The following is a 16,059-nucleotide window of genomic DNA, read 5'->3' as shown; positions in this document are numbered from 1 at the left end:
GAAAGTATTTAGAAAACTGTAAATAATGGCACAAATTATCAATACTTTGATATTTCATGGTTACCATTACTTTATGCTGAATTACTCTTATTTTTCATTTATAAGTTTAAAATTATAAATTATCAATATTATATCTTACTTTATTCTTTTTTACCTTTGTTATATTTACTCTGCCACCATGCTTAGTAAACTCTGTGTGACCATAAGGGCCCATGTTTCCCTAGCAGACAGTAGCTCCATGTCACAGGACTGTGGAATGAGTGTACTGACCCCACACTGATTTTAGGAGATGATTCATCCATTATCATTGTGTGTGGGAGGTGAACACTTTGTTAAGCCCGCCCAGGAAAATCACCATAAAGCACTGAAAATTGAGGAGACAACAGAGATAATGTAGTCCAATTTATTCAGATTCCAGAACAATCTGTTCCCAGTATATGTAAACTGGTCTTGAGTGCCATGAGACTGAAGAAAAAAGGCATATAGATCCAAGATTGCATAGGATGCAATTTATTGGGGACTTAATGAGAGAAGTGTGTTTCTGGGTAGTAGCAAGACCAGGTGGATCCTTGTAATTTGGTACACAAGATGGGGCTTACAATGTGTTCAGTAGAAAAGGAGTTCATTCAAGCTTGAATGTACCTGATTCATCTCAATCTAATATCAGAGTTAGGAATCTTCCTGACACCAGGATCTGATTGCAAACTCTACATGCCACTCTAATGGTTTTGTTTATTTATAACGTGCTAGGAAACTATGTGAAAAAACCTGACCAAGGTTACTCCAGGGCAATCATAGTGATTATGATTCAAGATGGCTGCAGTATGTGAAACTGAATCCATAAAATTCATTTTATAGGTGAGGAAACTTAGGCCTATAGATAGATACAAGGTCACACAACTAGTTTTTGCTGAGACAAGATTCCTAATAATAGTGATCTCAGTGGTTTTACATTTGTGTGTGCTTTTCTTGTACACTTCTAGTTTCTGGGTTTTTTTCCCCCCAATTTTTCTTTCTCACTACTAGGCATTTAATAGAAAAGGATAATGAATGGAATCTGTTGTCCTCATGCTTTATAATAGCAAGTGCTGGCCACTTTAAACTAGCATCATGTCTTTGTAAATGGCAAATATCACTTTTAGAACACATAAAAGGGAATTTTGCTCAGCAGATACCTAACTCAGCACAGATAGACAATGGTCTCTTGTAAGAGGTGACCGATGATAGGTGCTAAGCAAGAGATTGCCCCCCACAACCCCGTTCAGCATTTCTCAGATTCTTATATACTCACAAATTCCCTGGAGGCCTTGTTAAAATGCCAACTCTGAATCCATGGATCTGAGTGAGGCCTGGAATTCTGCATTTCTATCAAACTCCCAGGTGATGCTGCACCACGCTTTCAGTAGCAAAGCATTAGTCAACCTCCACAGCTTCTGTTAACCTTATCTATGCCTCACTTTCCTCCTTTGTAAAGTGAAGTTAGTAATATCTCCCTTAAAGGACTGCAGTATATTAAAATCAGTAAAGTACTTAAAATGGAGATTTCCATATCGTAAGCTTATTTATTACTATTAGTTTCATTTTATGCCCTCAGCTTTTCTCATTTTGAATTTTATACCAGTTTTCCTCCTATAATCCTTTTATTAATTGTAGTTTTAATTTATTTTCTTTCCTTTTTCTTCTTCTTTTCTTTTTTGTTTGTTTTGAGTTACATCCCTAGCTCTGTTTAATTATTATTATTTTTTTTAAATTTTGAGACAGGGTCTTGCTAAGTTGGCCAGGCTGGCCTTGAACTTGCCATCCTCCTGCTTCAGTCTCCCAAGTAGTTTGGATAACAGGCAAGTGCCATCACACCTAGAATCTGATGATATATTACTTATGCAGCAAGCCTTGCCAGGTTGCATGTAATCCCTATCTTCCTCACCTCTCTGTAACTCCCACATGTTCATGGGCTCATAGAATCTTAGTGTTAGGTTGGGTTTGGGTGGACTACAGTTAATCTCACTTAGTAGGTATGGGCTCATGCTATATCTGCCACCTTAATCAAGGACCAGTGCATAGGAAGGGAGGGAAAGAACAGAGTCTGTGTTAATCAGATTTCCATCAATCCAAGATCAGCAGGCTCCATTGCTTTGGGCCTGAGGTGAGACAGAGCATCTTGGTGGGGAGTAGCAGAGCAAAATGGCTCATCTCATGGTGGGAGAGAGGGAGAGAGAGGGAGAGAGAGAGAGAGAGAGAGAGAGAGAGAGAGAGAGAGAGAGAGAGACTGACTCTCCAGGGACAAGATGCAATCACCAAAGATATATCCCCAGGGACCTACTCCTTCCAAGTAGATACTAATTCCTACAGCTTCTACCACTTCTCTGTAGCCTATTCAGCTACCAATGGATTACTCATTGGTAAGATAAGATGCCTCATGATCTAATAACTTCCCCAATACCCCCTTCCAAACATTGCTGCACTGGGGTTCAAACCTTTAACACATGAGGTTTTGTTGTACTATAAGCCTTCAACAAGTGAGACTTTGGGCTCCAGATCCAAAGCATAACAAAGTCCTTCACCAACAAAGACTGGGAATGACTTAAAAAAATTCCTCCTCTCTTGTCTCTGCCCATTTCTTCTCACTGCATCAAGACAGCAGGTAAACCACTGTGCCAAAGGAAATTTTGCTGCCAACAAAGAAGCATGCACAAATCAAAACTTTGGAGAAGTTGTCTCCAGAGTGGAGTGGAGCATAAAATGGGCAGGGGGCAATGAAATTGTGTACTGGGGGTAGAATCAGGAAATAATGAACCTTATCTTTATGTTTATTTCTTTACTGAAATATGAAGAACTGAAACACAACTAAATAATACCTATACTGGCACACATATGATTTCTATATAAATCTACATCTACTGGTATATGAGCCTAAAATCATTTTTATTAGTTGTGAATAAAGAAAAATGCTTACTGATAATGTCTAGATGCTACAAATTTCACCCCTTCGTGTACAAGGAGATAAAGCTCCTCTGTGACAGAAACAATTTTGGTGTCTATGTCCTTTTCATTTTCTTCCTAGGAACTCAGAAAAGGTCTTTTCCAGCACTGTTGCATTGACATAGGGTCATAAAACTAGTTTTGTCTACTGAAATGTGGGAGCATATGCTTCACTTGACTCCCAGACTTCACCTTCAAATAACTTGTGAGATCCTCTACTTGTACAAAGTGTTCTCCAGTCAGCTGAAGGAGAGATGGAGATAGTCTCTCAGATCATGTGAAGGTGAAATCATCAGAGGAAGTTTCCTGACCCTGATCTAGGTGGGAAGAGTGCTTTCCTGAAAAAGCAGACCATCCAGGAAGACCTGTGATGGATTTTGTGGATCAGACAATAAGCATTCATTGTTTTAAGGGTGTTTTGCTTTGTATATGCTTTGAATGCATCCCTCAAAGGTTGATGTGCTACAAGCTTGGTCCCAGTGTGGTAATACAGAAAGGTGGTGCAACATTTAAGGTATAATGATTGATGTGTAGGTTATCAGGGTTCTTGTCATCATAAAGGATTAATGATAGCTCTCATAGCATCTCTAGTTCCTATGAGAGTGAGTTCTTACAAAAAGACCAATTGACTGCTTCCACATGCACTCTGTCTATTGTGATGCCATTTGCCATGAATTTGCAAGAGACCAAACAGATGGGTCCACCCAATCTTGGACTTTCAACCACCAAAATAAAGCCTTTTTTTTTAAAAAAAAGTAACCAGATTTATGCATTTTGTTATAGCATCAGAAAACAGACTAATGAAAAAACATTGAGATTTCAGGATTTTTTTTATTACTGCCCTATATCCTAGCCTATCCTAACTAATACAGTTTCTTCCATAGCTCACCTCTTCCCCTAACTTCATTGCTTGGGTATCTCATCAACCACAGCAAAAGACCTTCTGAATCCTAGATGTTTAACCTCTTAAGGTACTTAGTACCAGGGAACTACAGCAGAGGATACAAGATTGCAAACTCTGAAGTCAGACTACTGGACTCAAATCTCAGCTCCAACATTTATTAATGGTGCAATGTTTTGAGAAGCTATTTATTCTGTTTCTCATTTTATTTCCTTGACCAAACTAAAAGATGATATTACTGATTTTATGAGGTTGTTAGAAGAATTAAATGAGAAAATACTTTCAAGTCAAGTTAAAACTGTGGTTGACATATAGTAAATGCTTAATAACTTTACTTTTAGTATTGATATTATTGCAAGTGCAATACCTCCTTTCTCCAGCTATATAGACTTCTTCATATTATGAAGAGTATTTTTCTGCCTGTGTCACCCTCCTATTACTGCTGCCCCTCAAACTCCAGACTTCAGGAATGTGGAAAGATGGAACTAGTCTATCAGGAGCACCCTCAACCCAAATCATCTTTAGTCACTTATCTCACACACCAGAAATAAATGGGGAATTCATGAAGGGCTTTTGCTTTTCTGTCTCTTGACTGGATTGACAGTACAATAATCAAAGCATTAAATCCCAACAGAGACTTGATGAGAGGTTACTCTGCCTCATGTGGAACCTGCAGGACTGCAAAGAACTCAGTGGGGCAGCTTCTGTGCTAGGGTTGTGTCTGCATGATTGTGTCTCCCCTATATTCAGATTCTGAAATTCTAACACTCATAGTGACAATGTTTGGAGGTGAGTCTTTGGAAGGTGATTAGGCCATAAGAGTGGAGTGTTCATGAAGAGATTAGTGTCCTTATGAAAGAGACTCCAGAGAGCTCCATTACCTTTTCCCACCATGTGCAGACACAGTAATTAAGTTGTCACCTGTGAACCAGAAAGTGCAGAATCATCATTAGGCATCAAACATGCCAGCACCTTAATTTTGGACTTCTTAGTCTCCTGAACTATGAGAAAGAAATTTCTGCCATTTATATACTGGTCAATCTATGGGTTGTTTTTTTTAGCAGCCTGAATGTACTAACACACTCAGCAGTTATTGTGGTAGACGCACAAAGGACTTTTTTGTACACTAGATGGAAAACTATCCCTTATAAGAAAGAGTTACTATTAGTCTAAGGCTGTCAAACTGGATTGGGGAGCCTGTTCACCCAGAGTTCTGGGTCTAACCCCAGAGTTTCTGCCTTGGTAGGTATGGGGTGGAACATGAGTTCTTAGTGATGTGGGTGCAGCTGGTCCGTGGACCACATTCTGAGTAGGTCTATGTTAGTCCATTTGACCACCTTTTGGTTATTTAAAGACAATGTGTGGGTCCCACACTGCTTGCCCAGTCACCTTTTATCCATGTTAAATATATTAGGGTCTTCCCTTTGTCTTATCCTGAGTCAGGTTCTCAATCTCTCTCTCTCTCTCTCTCTCTCTCTCTCTCTCTCTCTCTCTCTCTCTCTCTCTCTCCCTCTCTCTCTCTCTCTCTCTCTCTCTCTCTCTCATATCTAAAGATGAAAAACATTTAGATCCTGTCCTCATTAAGATTATAATTCTTTGGAGGAAAAAAAGAATATACTACAATGTGACTGCAATAAATGTTTAGTTTTTTTTTTTCAAGTATGTGTTGTGACCATCCCTAGAGGCTGGTGAATCAACAGTGAGCAAGATAGTATAGCTCTTGCCTCATGAAGCCCATGTGGGAGATTGACCAGTGAACAGGAAATATCATTCCAGTGTGATAAGGGTGTGGAAAGGAAAAGCCAGAGAGCTCTGAGATCACAGAGTAAAACCTCAAACCCCAACATCATGGCTAAGATGGGACAAGGAAGACAAATAGGCATTAAGCAGGTAAGGGATGAGGTGGGACATTTAGCAAATCAAAGGGATATATAGGAGCTGGATGAAACTTGGGATTGATGGGAAATGCTATATGGCTGAAATGAAACTGTAGATTGGGGTCCTGTGAGTTGGGGTAGGTCAAAGGACCCATGTACATGACATGTAAAATGGTCTCTCTCTTAACTCAGAATAGGCTTACCATTAGTGACTGGTGAGAAATGAGGGGAGAGTGGAGGGGATTGCCACTTTCTACCCAGACGTAAGTGAACCCTGCCTTTCCTGAAAGCAGCTAATTCTTCCCTGAAGTTATAGACTCAGACCCTATGTCAGTTCCTTCTTCATCTGAGAGATAGAGGATCCTTTTGCTCCCATGTTATTTGGACACCTGGAGGCATGACATGAGATAGGCAGAGCTTGGTTTTAACTAAACATTGTCCAGAGTCCACAGCAAGACAGGTCTCATCTGGAGACCTCCTCCCTGTATTAGGATCAAGTGTACTGCAGTGGGTCCTTGGGAGTGCTATGGTGTGTGAGCAGGAAGAGTGGTGGGGCAGTTAGGAAGAGCTCAAAGGGAATCTGATGGGCAAAAGCTAGAGGAGAGTAGCAAAGATGAAGTAAATACAGAATTCAAGATATCCCATGGATGATCTAGATAATTGAGGTAGCCTGAGTGCTTTGGGGGAAGTGTACTATATCGAGGGTGGGGGAGAGGGAGAAAGACAGAAAGGAGAGGGTAGGGGAGTAGTGGGGTGAGGAAGGGAGATAAAATGGAAAGGAAAGGGGATAAGAGGAGATGGAAGGAGAGGAAGGGGAAGGGATGGGAGAAGGGAAGGGATTGGAGTAGAGGGGAGAGGAGAGAAGCAGTCTTCTCAGAGGAAGAGCTAAAGGTCTGACTCTATTGGCTAGGTGAAGGAACCAGGGTTTTGAACTGAAATATTTTTAAAGGAAGTGATCTTGAAGATTAGGAGAATCTGTTAGAGACAAAGGAATCTACAGCTTCCAAATGCAAACTGACCCGGTCTTGAGACCCATTTCTGGCATAGAAATTTAAGCATAGAATTTAAGCAAGTTGCTTAAATTCTCTCTAATTTGGAATCCTCACTTATCTAGGAGAGGAGATGATAAAAGCCAATTCCCAATGCTGTTTGAGAGACTTAAAAAACGTTCATATATGCAGCTCTTGGAACTTAGCTGGAACTTAGGAGATGTATGTCCCTGCACCATGTTCTTCCAAATAAGCCAGGGAGAACCCAGTCATGACCCCTGTGCAGCTGGGAGGACCAACTTGATGAACTGCAATTCCAAGGTTGCAAGAGTATGGATAGCAGGAACTTTCTCATCCTTTAAATGTCTGCCAAGCTCAGTGCTTAAATGTTCCAGGGCTCCATGAACTGACTGTGTACCAGCGAGAGAAGAAAAGCTGGCACTCAGAAACTAACTTGGTTGGAGAAAGAACAAAGGTGAGATTCACCTATAGGAAGATAGGTCTCTAGGCCTTGTACTCAACTGAAAAATTAAAGTGTTTCTATTGTTATCTGTTTGTAGACTACACTGGAAATGTGAGTGTGTTACAGCACAACATAGACTTTGGATAATACTTATCACATCATTTTATAATTTGAAACAAATTTTTGACATCATTTCTTTGGTCATTCAACATTTATTGAGTGCCTAGGTTATGTCAGACAGTCATTGTATCAGATATTCTCCAACAGAACTTTACAATCAATTCTCCTTGCCTTCTATTGATAGGAATAACTATGTGTGATCCTAATTTCTTCTCTACTTCAGGCAAGTCTGAGGAAACTTCCATTTGCATTCCTTCCCTCCAATAATGCCTGAGTAGTTAACTAACAGTGGATAGTCAATCCTGTTAGTCAATGAACTGAACAAAAAGGTTAGGTCACAGTTTTGATCCCCAGGGGCGGATTTCCTCTCTATTTGTATATACTGTCCTTTCTCTACCTCCAATGTGTATGCTTCCTTGTACCTCAAGGACTTTGTACAATTTCATTCTGTCCAGACTCATCTTACTTTAGTCTCTCGTTATTGAAATTTAATGTCATTTCCTTAACCAAGTCTTCTTTCTGCACCTCCCAGACCTGGTCAAATGCCTCAGTATACATCTCCATGAAGCCCTGGACTTCTCTAGATTGACATTTTTTAGTATTTATAATTATACACTTATTTATTATTATTATTTGATTAATGAAAGTCTCTTTGTGTCAGAGTAGGGTTGAGCTGTAAATAGAAGAAAACTTGGATGACTGTAGTTTTCATGAATGGGATTTATTTATTTCCTATAACAACATAGGCAATCAAGCATATCTAGCAACTCACTGATGCCACACAGGGCTTAGATTATTTTTTCTCTTCTTTCTTTACTGATTATAAAGTGTATATTTAATTCTCATGTTTATAAGATGGTTGCTGCTATTCCAGGCATAGCTTCTGTATTCCAGTCAGGAAAAAGAGGAAAAGTGAGCATCAGTTGACTATTGTTTATGGTTCATTGGCCAGAACTTGTTCATATAATCACTCCCAATGGCAAAATAGTTCAAAATATTAAGTTGCTTTTGTTAATGTTTTCTTTTTATTCAGTTTTATAACATATGGAGTTGGAGTAAGCCAAAAAGAAATAGTAAAATAATTGAAGTGGACCAACCTGTAGTGCCCCTGATCAAACTTCCATATCTAAGATGGAAGGAACCATGTTCCTTTGGTTCACCATCATAGGTCCATCTCACACAATGTCTGTTTCCTTGTAGGTTTCCAGTAAGCATATTGCTGAATGGAAATGAACGAATAAATGAATTCCTATGAAAAGCATCTCCCAGTTTAGATCTTCAGAGGTAGTAGAAGAGGATAGATTGATCAGTGTTGTCTTGGCACCACAGGTAGGAAAATTTTAAGATAGACACCATCAAAGTCCTCTCTATCATTTACATTGTCTTTATATGAATTAGGAAAAGGCACCCACCTCTTCCTTAAGTCATGTTACTGCCATCTACTGGAAAACTATCTTAATAAAATTAAAAATCAATTGCATCTATGATGTGAATGGTGCCTATTAGATAAATTGAGGTCATGAGCCAAAAAAACCTGTGCAGCCCCATGTAGCTACCTTGTATAGTGGATGTGAGCAATGAAGGAGCCATTAGATCTGTCTTCTGAAGTTGAGGAGGAGTGTGGAGTGATCCTGAACATTTTAACAGGGCCTGTAGATCAAGGTTTATTTTGAGGCACCAGGAATGGGGTGAGCAGAAAAACCAAAAAGTGTTTTTCACTCTTTCTTCCTCCATAATACTGTGAGAATCACTTACTTTTTCTAAATTTCGGTTTCATCATCTCTTAATTGAGAACAAGAACTCCTCTCCAAATATGTGTTGAATATCCAATAAGATCATGTACATGAAAGGATTGGGAATGTGCTTGCTTTAGTGAACTTTTTCACTGCTGTGATCCAAAAAGACCTGAGAAGAACAATTTTAAGGAGGAAAAGTTTATTTGGGGCTCATAGTTCTGGAGGTCTCAGTCTATAGACTGCTAGTTTCATTCCTCAGGACCTTAGATGAGGCAGAACACCATGGCAGAAGTGTGTGGTAGTGTGAAGCAGCTGGAAGAATAGTACTGGGAAGCAGAAAGTGACTCCCCTCACCACAGAAAAAAATATATACCCCAAAGGCATGTCCCCAATGCCCACCTCCTCCAGCCACACCCCTTCTGCATATGGTTACCACTCAGTTAATCCCACCAGAAAATTCTTTCACTTATTGGGTTAAAGATCTCATAACTCAATCATTTCTCCTTTAAACTTTCATACATTGTCTCACACATGAGTTTTCGGGGGACACTACATATCTACACCATAACATTGCGAAACATTAGAAAAATGTAAGCTATCCTTAGCATTGAAGACTAACAGAAAATATTAACTGTGTGTTCAAATCTTATCTCTATCACTCTTCAGCTACATGACCTTGAATGTGCTACTCAATTGCTCTGGGTCTCAGTCTTTTCCTCTGGAAAACAGGTATGATGATATTAGAACCATTGTCAGGAAAGTTCTGAGGATTAAAATAGTAAGTGTTCAATAAATGTTAATCACTAACTTTAAGGCAGTTGTGATTTCATTGCACTCTGCATCACATACCCAGTATGTTGAAATACTTTTAAGTCACCCTTGACTTTGTGAAAAGAAAAAAAAAAAAAACAGTGAAATGAAGCAGAGGGTTGCTAGACCTTTTTGTGAAGAGAGCTGACCATGTGGATCTGTTGTGATGTCTTAGAGAAGTCCCTTCTCCTCTCCTCCGCATCTCCTGCCACTCCCAAACACTCATGGCTGAATTGAGATGCTGGTCTTACTGAGTTGTAGCTGGGATGGTTCACAAAATGGCTGGTGACATTTATTTCATGGAGGAGTCACCTGATTTACAGAGCAAAAAGGAACCCAAAGAATAAAAAGACCAGGCAGGCAGGCAGGCAGGTTGGGGCAGATTGGCTAAACAGAATCTTGGTTCCCATGGACCGTAGCTTTCTCCTCCATTCTCCTCCTGACTGCAGCCTCTCTGGGTTTGGGGCCCTGAAAACAATGTCTTCAGATTCTGGAGCAGTAAAACCAGTGGGCAGAGGGATTTGAAGAAGCAAGCAAGTGACATTAGTTCATTCAATTGCAAACAGCCCACCTTCTGTCCAGTCTGCCAGAGCCTGATTGGCCTAACTGCCTAGTAACAAGATTTTGTCCTGTCTTCTTTTCCATTTGTCTATTCATCACCACTGCCACGTCCCTCCTCTGTATCTCTTCAGGGTATAGTTATGCAGGAAACAAGATGTTTTTCCTTCATTTCTCACATCACATTCCACTGGAGTAAACAGCACTTTATTTTCCTTCCTTCTGCCCCACCAAAGCCATTTTAGGGAAACTGTGCTGAATGCCCCAAATTCCTCGGCTTGGCTGCTGTGTGGCCTGAAGCTGACATCTTTTGTGTATGTCATGGTTTATGGTAGAGTGGTTAAAAATCAGCTCCCATTCTGGTGACTAAATTTTATTGACTTTTCCAGGGCCTGTGGTGGGACTGACATGTCCCCTATTTAATTACTTCCTCCTTCTTGACAGCAGATTGAGTTAACTAGAGGACACGCAGGTGGCTCCAGGGCCAGAGAACTTGGAGTGGCCTTGGCTCTGCAGCTGAGAGGGGCCGAGGCGAGCACAGGCCTGGGGATGTAACAACCCTGCTGGCAGTTGTGAGCTGTGGTTTTATGGCTGCACTGGGGGCAATAACTGAACAGTGGGGCCTTTGGACTAATTTGAAGAATGCTTTGCATAAATCCCAGCTGTTCGCCATATGTCCGACCCTTGTAGAGGGGAGGGTGTGTTTCCCTCAGCTCTTGTTTCCTTCCCTGGAAGTCAAGACTAACCAAACCTTTAAATGCCCAGCTGGGGGTCTTTTGGGGAGGAGGATGGGTCACAAAAGCTTGAGTGGATTTAATCATAACCTAAATTCACATTACGTTGTATCAGATTTTCTCTTCTAATGGCATTGTGTCATTTGGTCCTCACAAAACCCCCTAACACAGGCCAAGTAGGAATTCTCCATTTACAAATGAGAAGACTGACACCCAGAGAGACCCTGACCAATAATCAAAACAGAGATTTGGGAGATGACTCTGTGTCAGGCACTCTTCTAAAGCTTTGAAAGACATTCATTCATTTCATAGTTGTATCAGTCCTACAAGGCAGGCAGCATTACTATCCCTACTTCACTGATGAAGGAGATGACCTCAGAGAGGTTATTTAACTTGCTTGAGATCATGCAGTTAGTTAGTAGTGGCACTTGGATTCAAACCCAAGCAGCCTAGCTTAGGAGTCTGTATATATAATCACTATGCATGCTATTAGCCAGTTTGACATTGATGGAACTGGGATTCACACATAGGTACTCACACTCTAAGTTTGGGTTTTCCCCTATGCCATACCACTCATCTGAAATTTGCTCCTTAAAGATCCCTTATTCCTGGAAGCATTAGCCACAGCCATTTAGATTTGGACTCTTTTCATCTGGTATTGCAAAGTCTTTCACTTAAATTCATTTAATTACTCCCTTTCTACCTACTTACTGTGAAGTCAGAGGCTTAGCCATCCAAAGGAGCTATAAAGTGTTAGGAAATCGCTCCCAGACCAAGGCTTTGGAAAAATACAGGTATCTAGGTGTCAGGAGTTGCTAAAGCTTGGCAACCTAATGCCTGGAACAGGTATTTTCCCTGCCCATTTCCTGGGAAGAATGGGCGTTGTTCTCACTGGCTGGCTGATTTTATGAGCATGCGCCCTCCAAAGTTTCACCCACCCAGAGAGGTGGTCTCTCCAACTCCTTTGACAATTATGGACCTCTTAGCTAAGTTGGCCTTTCAGCCTGTGGTAAGTGTAAACAAATCAGGTGCAAGCCAGGGAGGTGTTTGAATGTGCAAGCACCTTCAGCTGCTCAGGCTGACTTTCTCACAAGAGAAAACCACTAAAAACTTCCCTCCACATTCACTGATGTCCCAAGGAAAAACCTCTGGGTGTGTTCAGATTTTTGTATTTCATAGCTGAAGTCAAATGTAGGACTAATCCAAATTAGAATTTGTGATTATGGCCAAAAAGTAGAAATGGGACTCCCATTTTCAGTTCTGAGTAGCCATTTTCTTTCCTCATTTGCATATCAATATTGAAGTTAGGCATTAGGTAACATGAAGCACAACTTTGGCTGAGAAACCACAAAAAAAAAGCATATTAGAAAGGGAAGAACAAGATGGTCTGGGTTGTAGGAATCATGCTTTTGGCAACTGTTTCTCTAGGTTGGTTTTATGATGTAGTTATGTAGGGTCCCCCAAAGGGACATGTGTTGAAGGCTTGGTCCCCAGTGTAGCAATGTTCAGAGACTGGATCATCAGGGCTCCAACCTCATCAGTAGACTAATCCATTGATGTCTGCATAGACTAATGGGAAGTGAGACCTAGTTGGAGGAAATAGATCATTGGAGGTGTGCCCTAGAAGTGTATTTCTTGTCCCCAGTCCTACTCCTCTCTCTCTGCTTTCTGGCTGCCATGAGCTGACTGCTTTCCTTCTCCACACCCTTCCTCCATGATGTTTTTGCCTCTCCTCAGGCCCAGAGGAATGGAGCCAGCCAACTGTGGACCAAAAACTGATGACCAAAATAAATCTTGCCTCCTTTAAGTTGTTTATGTCAGGTCACAGCAAATGTGTTAGTTAACTAACACATTTGGACTCCCCCAGAAATGGACCCTGTAGCAAGTATTTGGCTATAAGTAGCTCATTTGAGAGAGCTCATTAGGGTGGGCTGGGGATGTAGCTCAGTAGTGGATCACTTGCCTAGCATGTGCAAGGCCCTGGGTTTCATCAGTACTGAAAACAAATAAGGCATCATTATAGAGTGTAGAAGTGATTCTAGAAAAGAGAAGAAAATCAATTCAGTGTCAAAACAGGTTACCATCTGCATATCAGAGAGAATATTTGGTCTTTGATTTTTTGGGGGGATTGGCTTATTTCACTTAGCATAATAGTCTCCAGATCCACCTGTTTACCCACAAAAGTCATAAAACATTCTTTTTTATGGCTGAGTAATATTCCATTGTGTCAAAATACACTCTACTGTCATATATATCTAAAAAGAACAACAAAACCAGGTTACCATTGTGGGTGGAAACTGAAATTCTGCTGGGGACTTCAGGTAGATAGTATGGAACATACTTCAAGTCTTATTGGAGGGATGGGAAAGCTATACTATTTATTCACCATGTCCTATAATTGATTTAGAGTTACCTCTACATATGTTAACTCACTAAAATTCTGGCCTCTACCACCTGTGGCCCGAGAATATCTCATTTGTTTACAGTAAGAATGTGTTAGGCCACATAGGGACAGTGAGTATCAAGGGGATATGGACAGGGTGCTCACATCATCCACTGCTCTCTGTTTAAAAGCCAAACCAGTTTGTTAAGAAGGAAGATATGAGGAAAGATGATATATAATAATTAGAATTCTTTTAGTTGCCAATTATAAAAATCCCAATTCAACCTAGCTTGAGAAAAAACAAGTAATTTAAGGGGAGCTTTATCTGATGGTATCATCTATGGACATCAAATTTCAGATTCTTCAGCATATGAATGTGGATTTGAACCATTGGCTCTACAGGAGCCTTTTATCTAATTTTTATTTATTCTTTTTAGATTTACATGACAGTAGAGTGTACTTTGACATATTAAACATACATGGAGTATAGCTTATTCTAATTAGGACCCCATTCTTGTGGTTGTGCATGCTGTGGAGTTTCACGGGTCATGTATTCATATATGAACTTAGGAAAGTTATCATTCCACAGTGTATATGTATTTAAAACATGTTGTACATGATAAATGTGTATAATTTTTATTTATCAGTTAATTTTTTTTAAAGTATGAAATTAAAAAAACTTGTTAGGGAAGGCTTTGATTGTCTTCTTGTGGGTCATAAGCCTATCCCTGTTCCAACTAGTGTGGCTGAGAGAATAAAGCACTAGAATTGTTCGATTACAGAGGATGCTGTTATCCTACCCAAACATCCCACCAAAGAAGCAGAATTACTGGACTGGAAAGAGGGATGATTCTAGTATAGTTGTTCCCCATTATCACCTGGGAATACATTTCAAGATTCCTAGAGGATGCCTAAAACCATGGATAGTACTAAAACTGAACTATGTTTTTCCCTATACATACACACTTATGACAAAGTTTAATTTATAAATTAGGTAAGTAAGAGATTAAAAACCATGACTAAACATAAAATAGAGTGATTCTAACAATATATAGAGATAAAAGTTATGTGAATATTCTCTCTTTGTCTCAACAAATCATATAGTACTTTTAACTTTCTGCTTCAAAGAAGCACTTTGCAGGTTCTATTTGACATTTCCAAATTGCCAGCTTCATTCCCCTTGTACTTTGAGGTCACTATTAATTAAAAAAAAAGGTTATTTGAATACAAGCACTGTGATACTGTGATAGTCTGATAACTGAGACAGCTACTAAATGACTAGCAGAAACAGTATGTACAGCATGGATACACATTGGACAAAAGGGTGATTCATATCCTGGATGGAACAGAGGTCTCATCATGCTACTTATAATTGTGTGCAAAGTAAAACTTGTGAATTGTTTATTTCTGGAATTTTCCACTTAATAGTTTCAGTCTGTAGTTGAATGTGGGTAAGTGAAATCATGGAAAGGGAAACTCTGGATCATGAAAAACTATAGTAATGGGCTGAGAAATGGGCCTTTAAACAACTTTTGTTGTTGTTGTTGCTGATTTCTATGGTTTAGATATTTCCACCATGACTCATTCCAAGCTACCAGCATGATGTCACTAAACGTGAACTCTGTGTGCACGTCAGCCCTTGTGCACCAATCTGAGCTAGCCTCAGAACACCATTTGAGTGATTCCCCATGAAGAGGAACCCTGGCACATGATGTGGGCACTGTAGCTGTATGAGAAGGACAAGGTCTATCCTGGGAAGACTTGGTAGCCATGAGGGCTTGGATTAGAAACTGACAGGACAGCTTGCTTTGTTTGGCATGTGTGATGTTTGGGATGGAGTGTTGTGTTGAAACAAACGATCTGCCTTTCCCACACTTCTCATCTTGCAAGCACCTCCCCAGGAAATATTCAACTGACACTTGGATGAGTTCAAAATAATGTTTAGTAACATTTCTTCTACTGCTGTGTAAGCTCCATGAGGGCAGGGATTTTGCTTGATTTATTCAGTGCCATAACTCCAGAGGCTTGGAGAGAGCTCAGGACAATACATGGACACTTGATAATTGTAGCACGAAGAATGACTGTAAGTGTACAGAGTTAAATGCATACCCTAGCAATCACAAACATGCATATTTTGTGAGTAACTCACCACACACATAACATTCAAAGTATGCAGACCTCACTTTGAATCTCACAGCTGTTATCACAGGTCTTTCCAACTTTCTGATTGTAAGCCTAGGATGGACCCCCGTTGGTGATTGACATTCTAAATCCATAGGCCACACTGATAACTGGTGTAAGACTAATGCAACTTTGGCCCTTTGTCCTGCAATGGCCACTCTTCTCTCTTTGCTCCTCAATTCCTCTAACCTGATGGTGTTTGTTGTGTTTGCAGAAGTGACTCTCCCTTCCTACATTGGGGCTCAGCTATTACCATGCAGGGACAGACCAGGATGGCATTTCCTCATTAAGTCACCAGAGCCTGCCAGGGCTTGTCTGATTAGAGTCT

Source organism: Ictidomys tridecemlineatus, chromosome X (assembly GCF_052094955.1).
Source record: "Ictidomys tridecemlineatus isolate mIctTri1 chromosome X, mIctTri1.hap1, whole genome shotgun sequence".
Taxonomy (NCBI): domain Eukaryota; kingdom Metazoa; phylum Chordata; class Mammalia; order Rodentia; family Sciuridae; genus Ictidomys; species Ictidomys tridecemlineatus.
The sequence above is the reverse complement of the archived record's forward strand: the minus strand, read 5'-3'. Positions refer to the sequence as shown.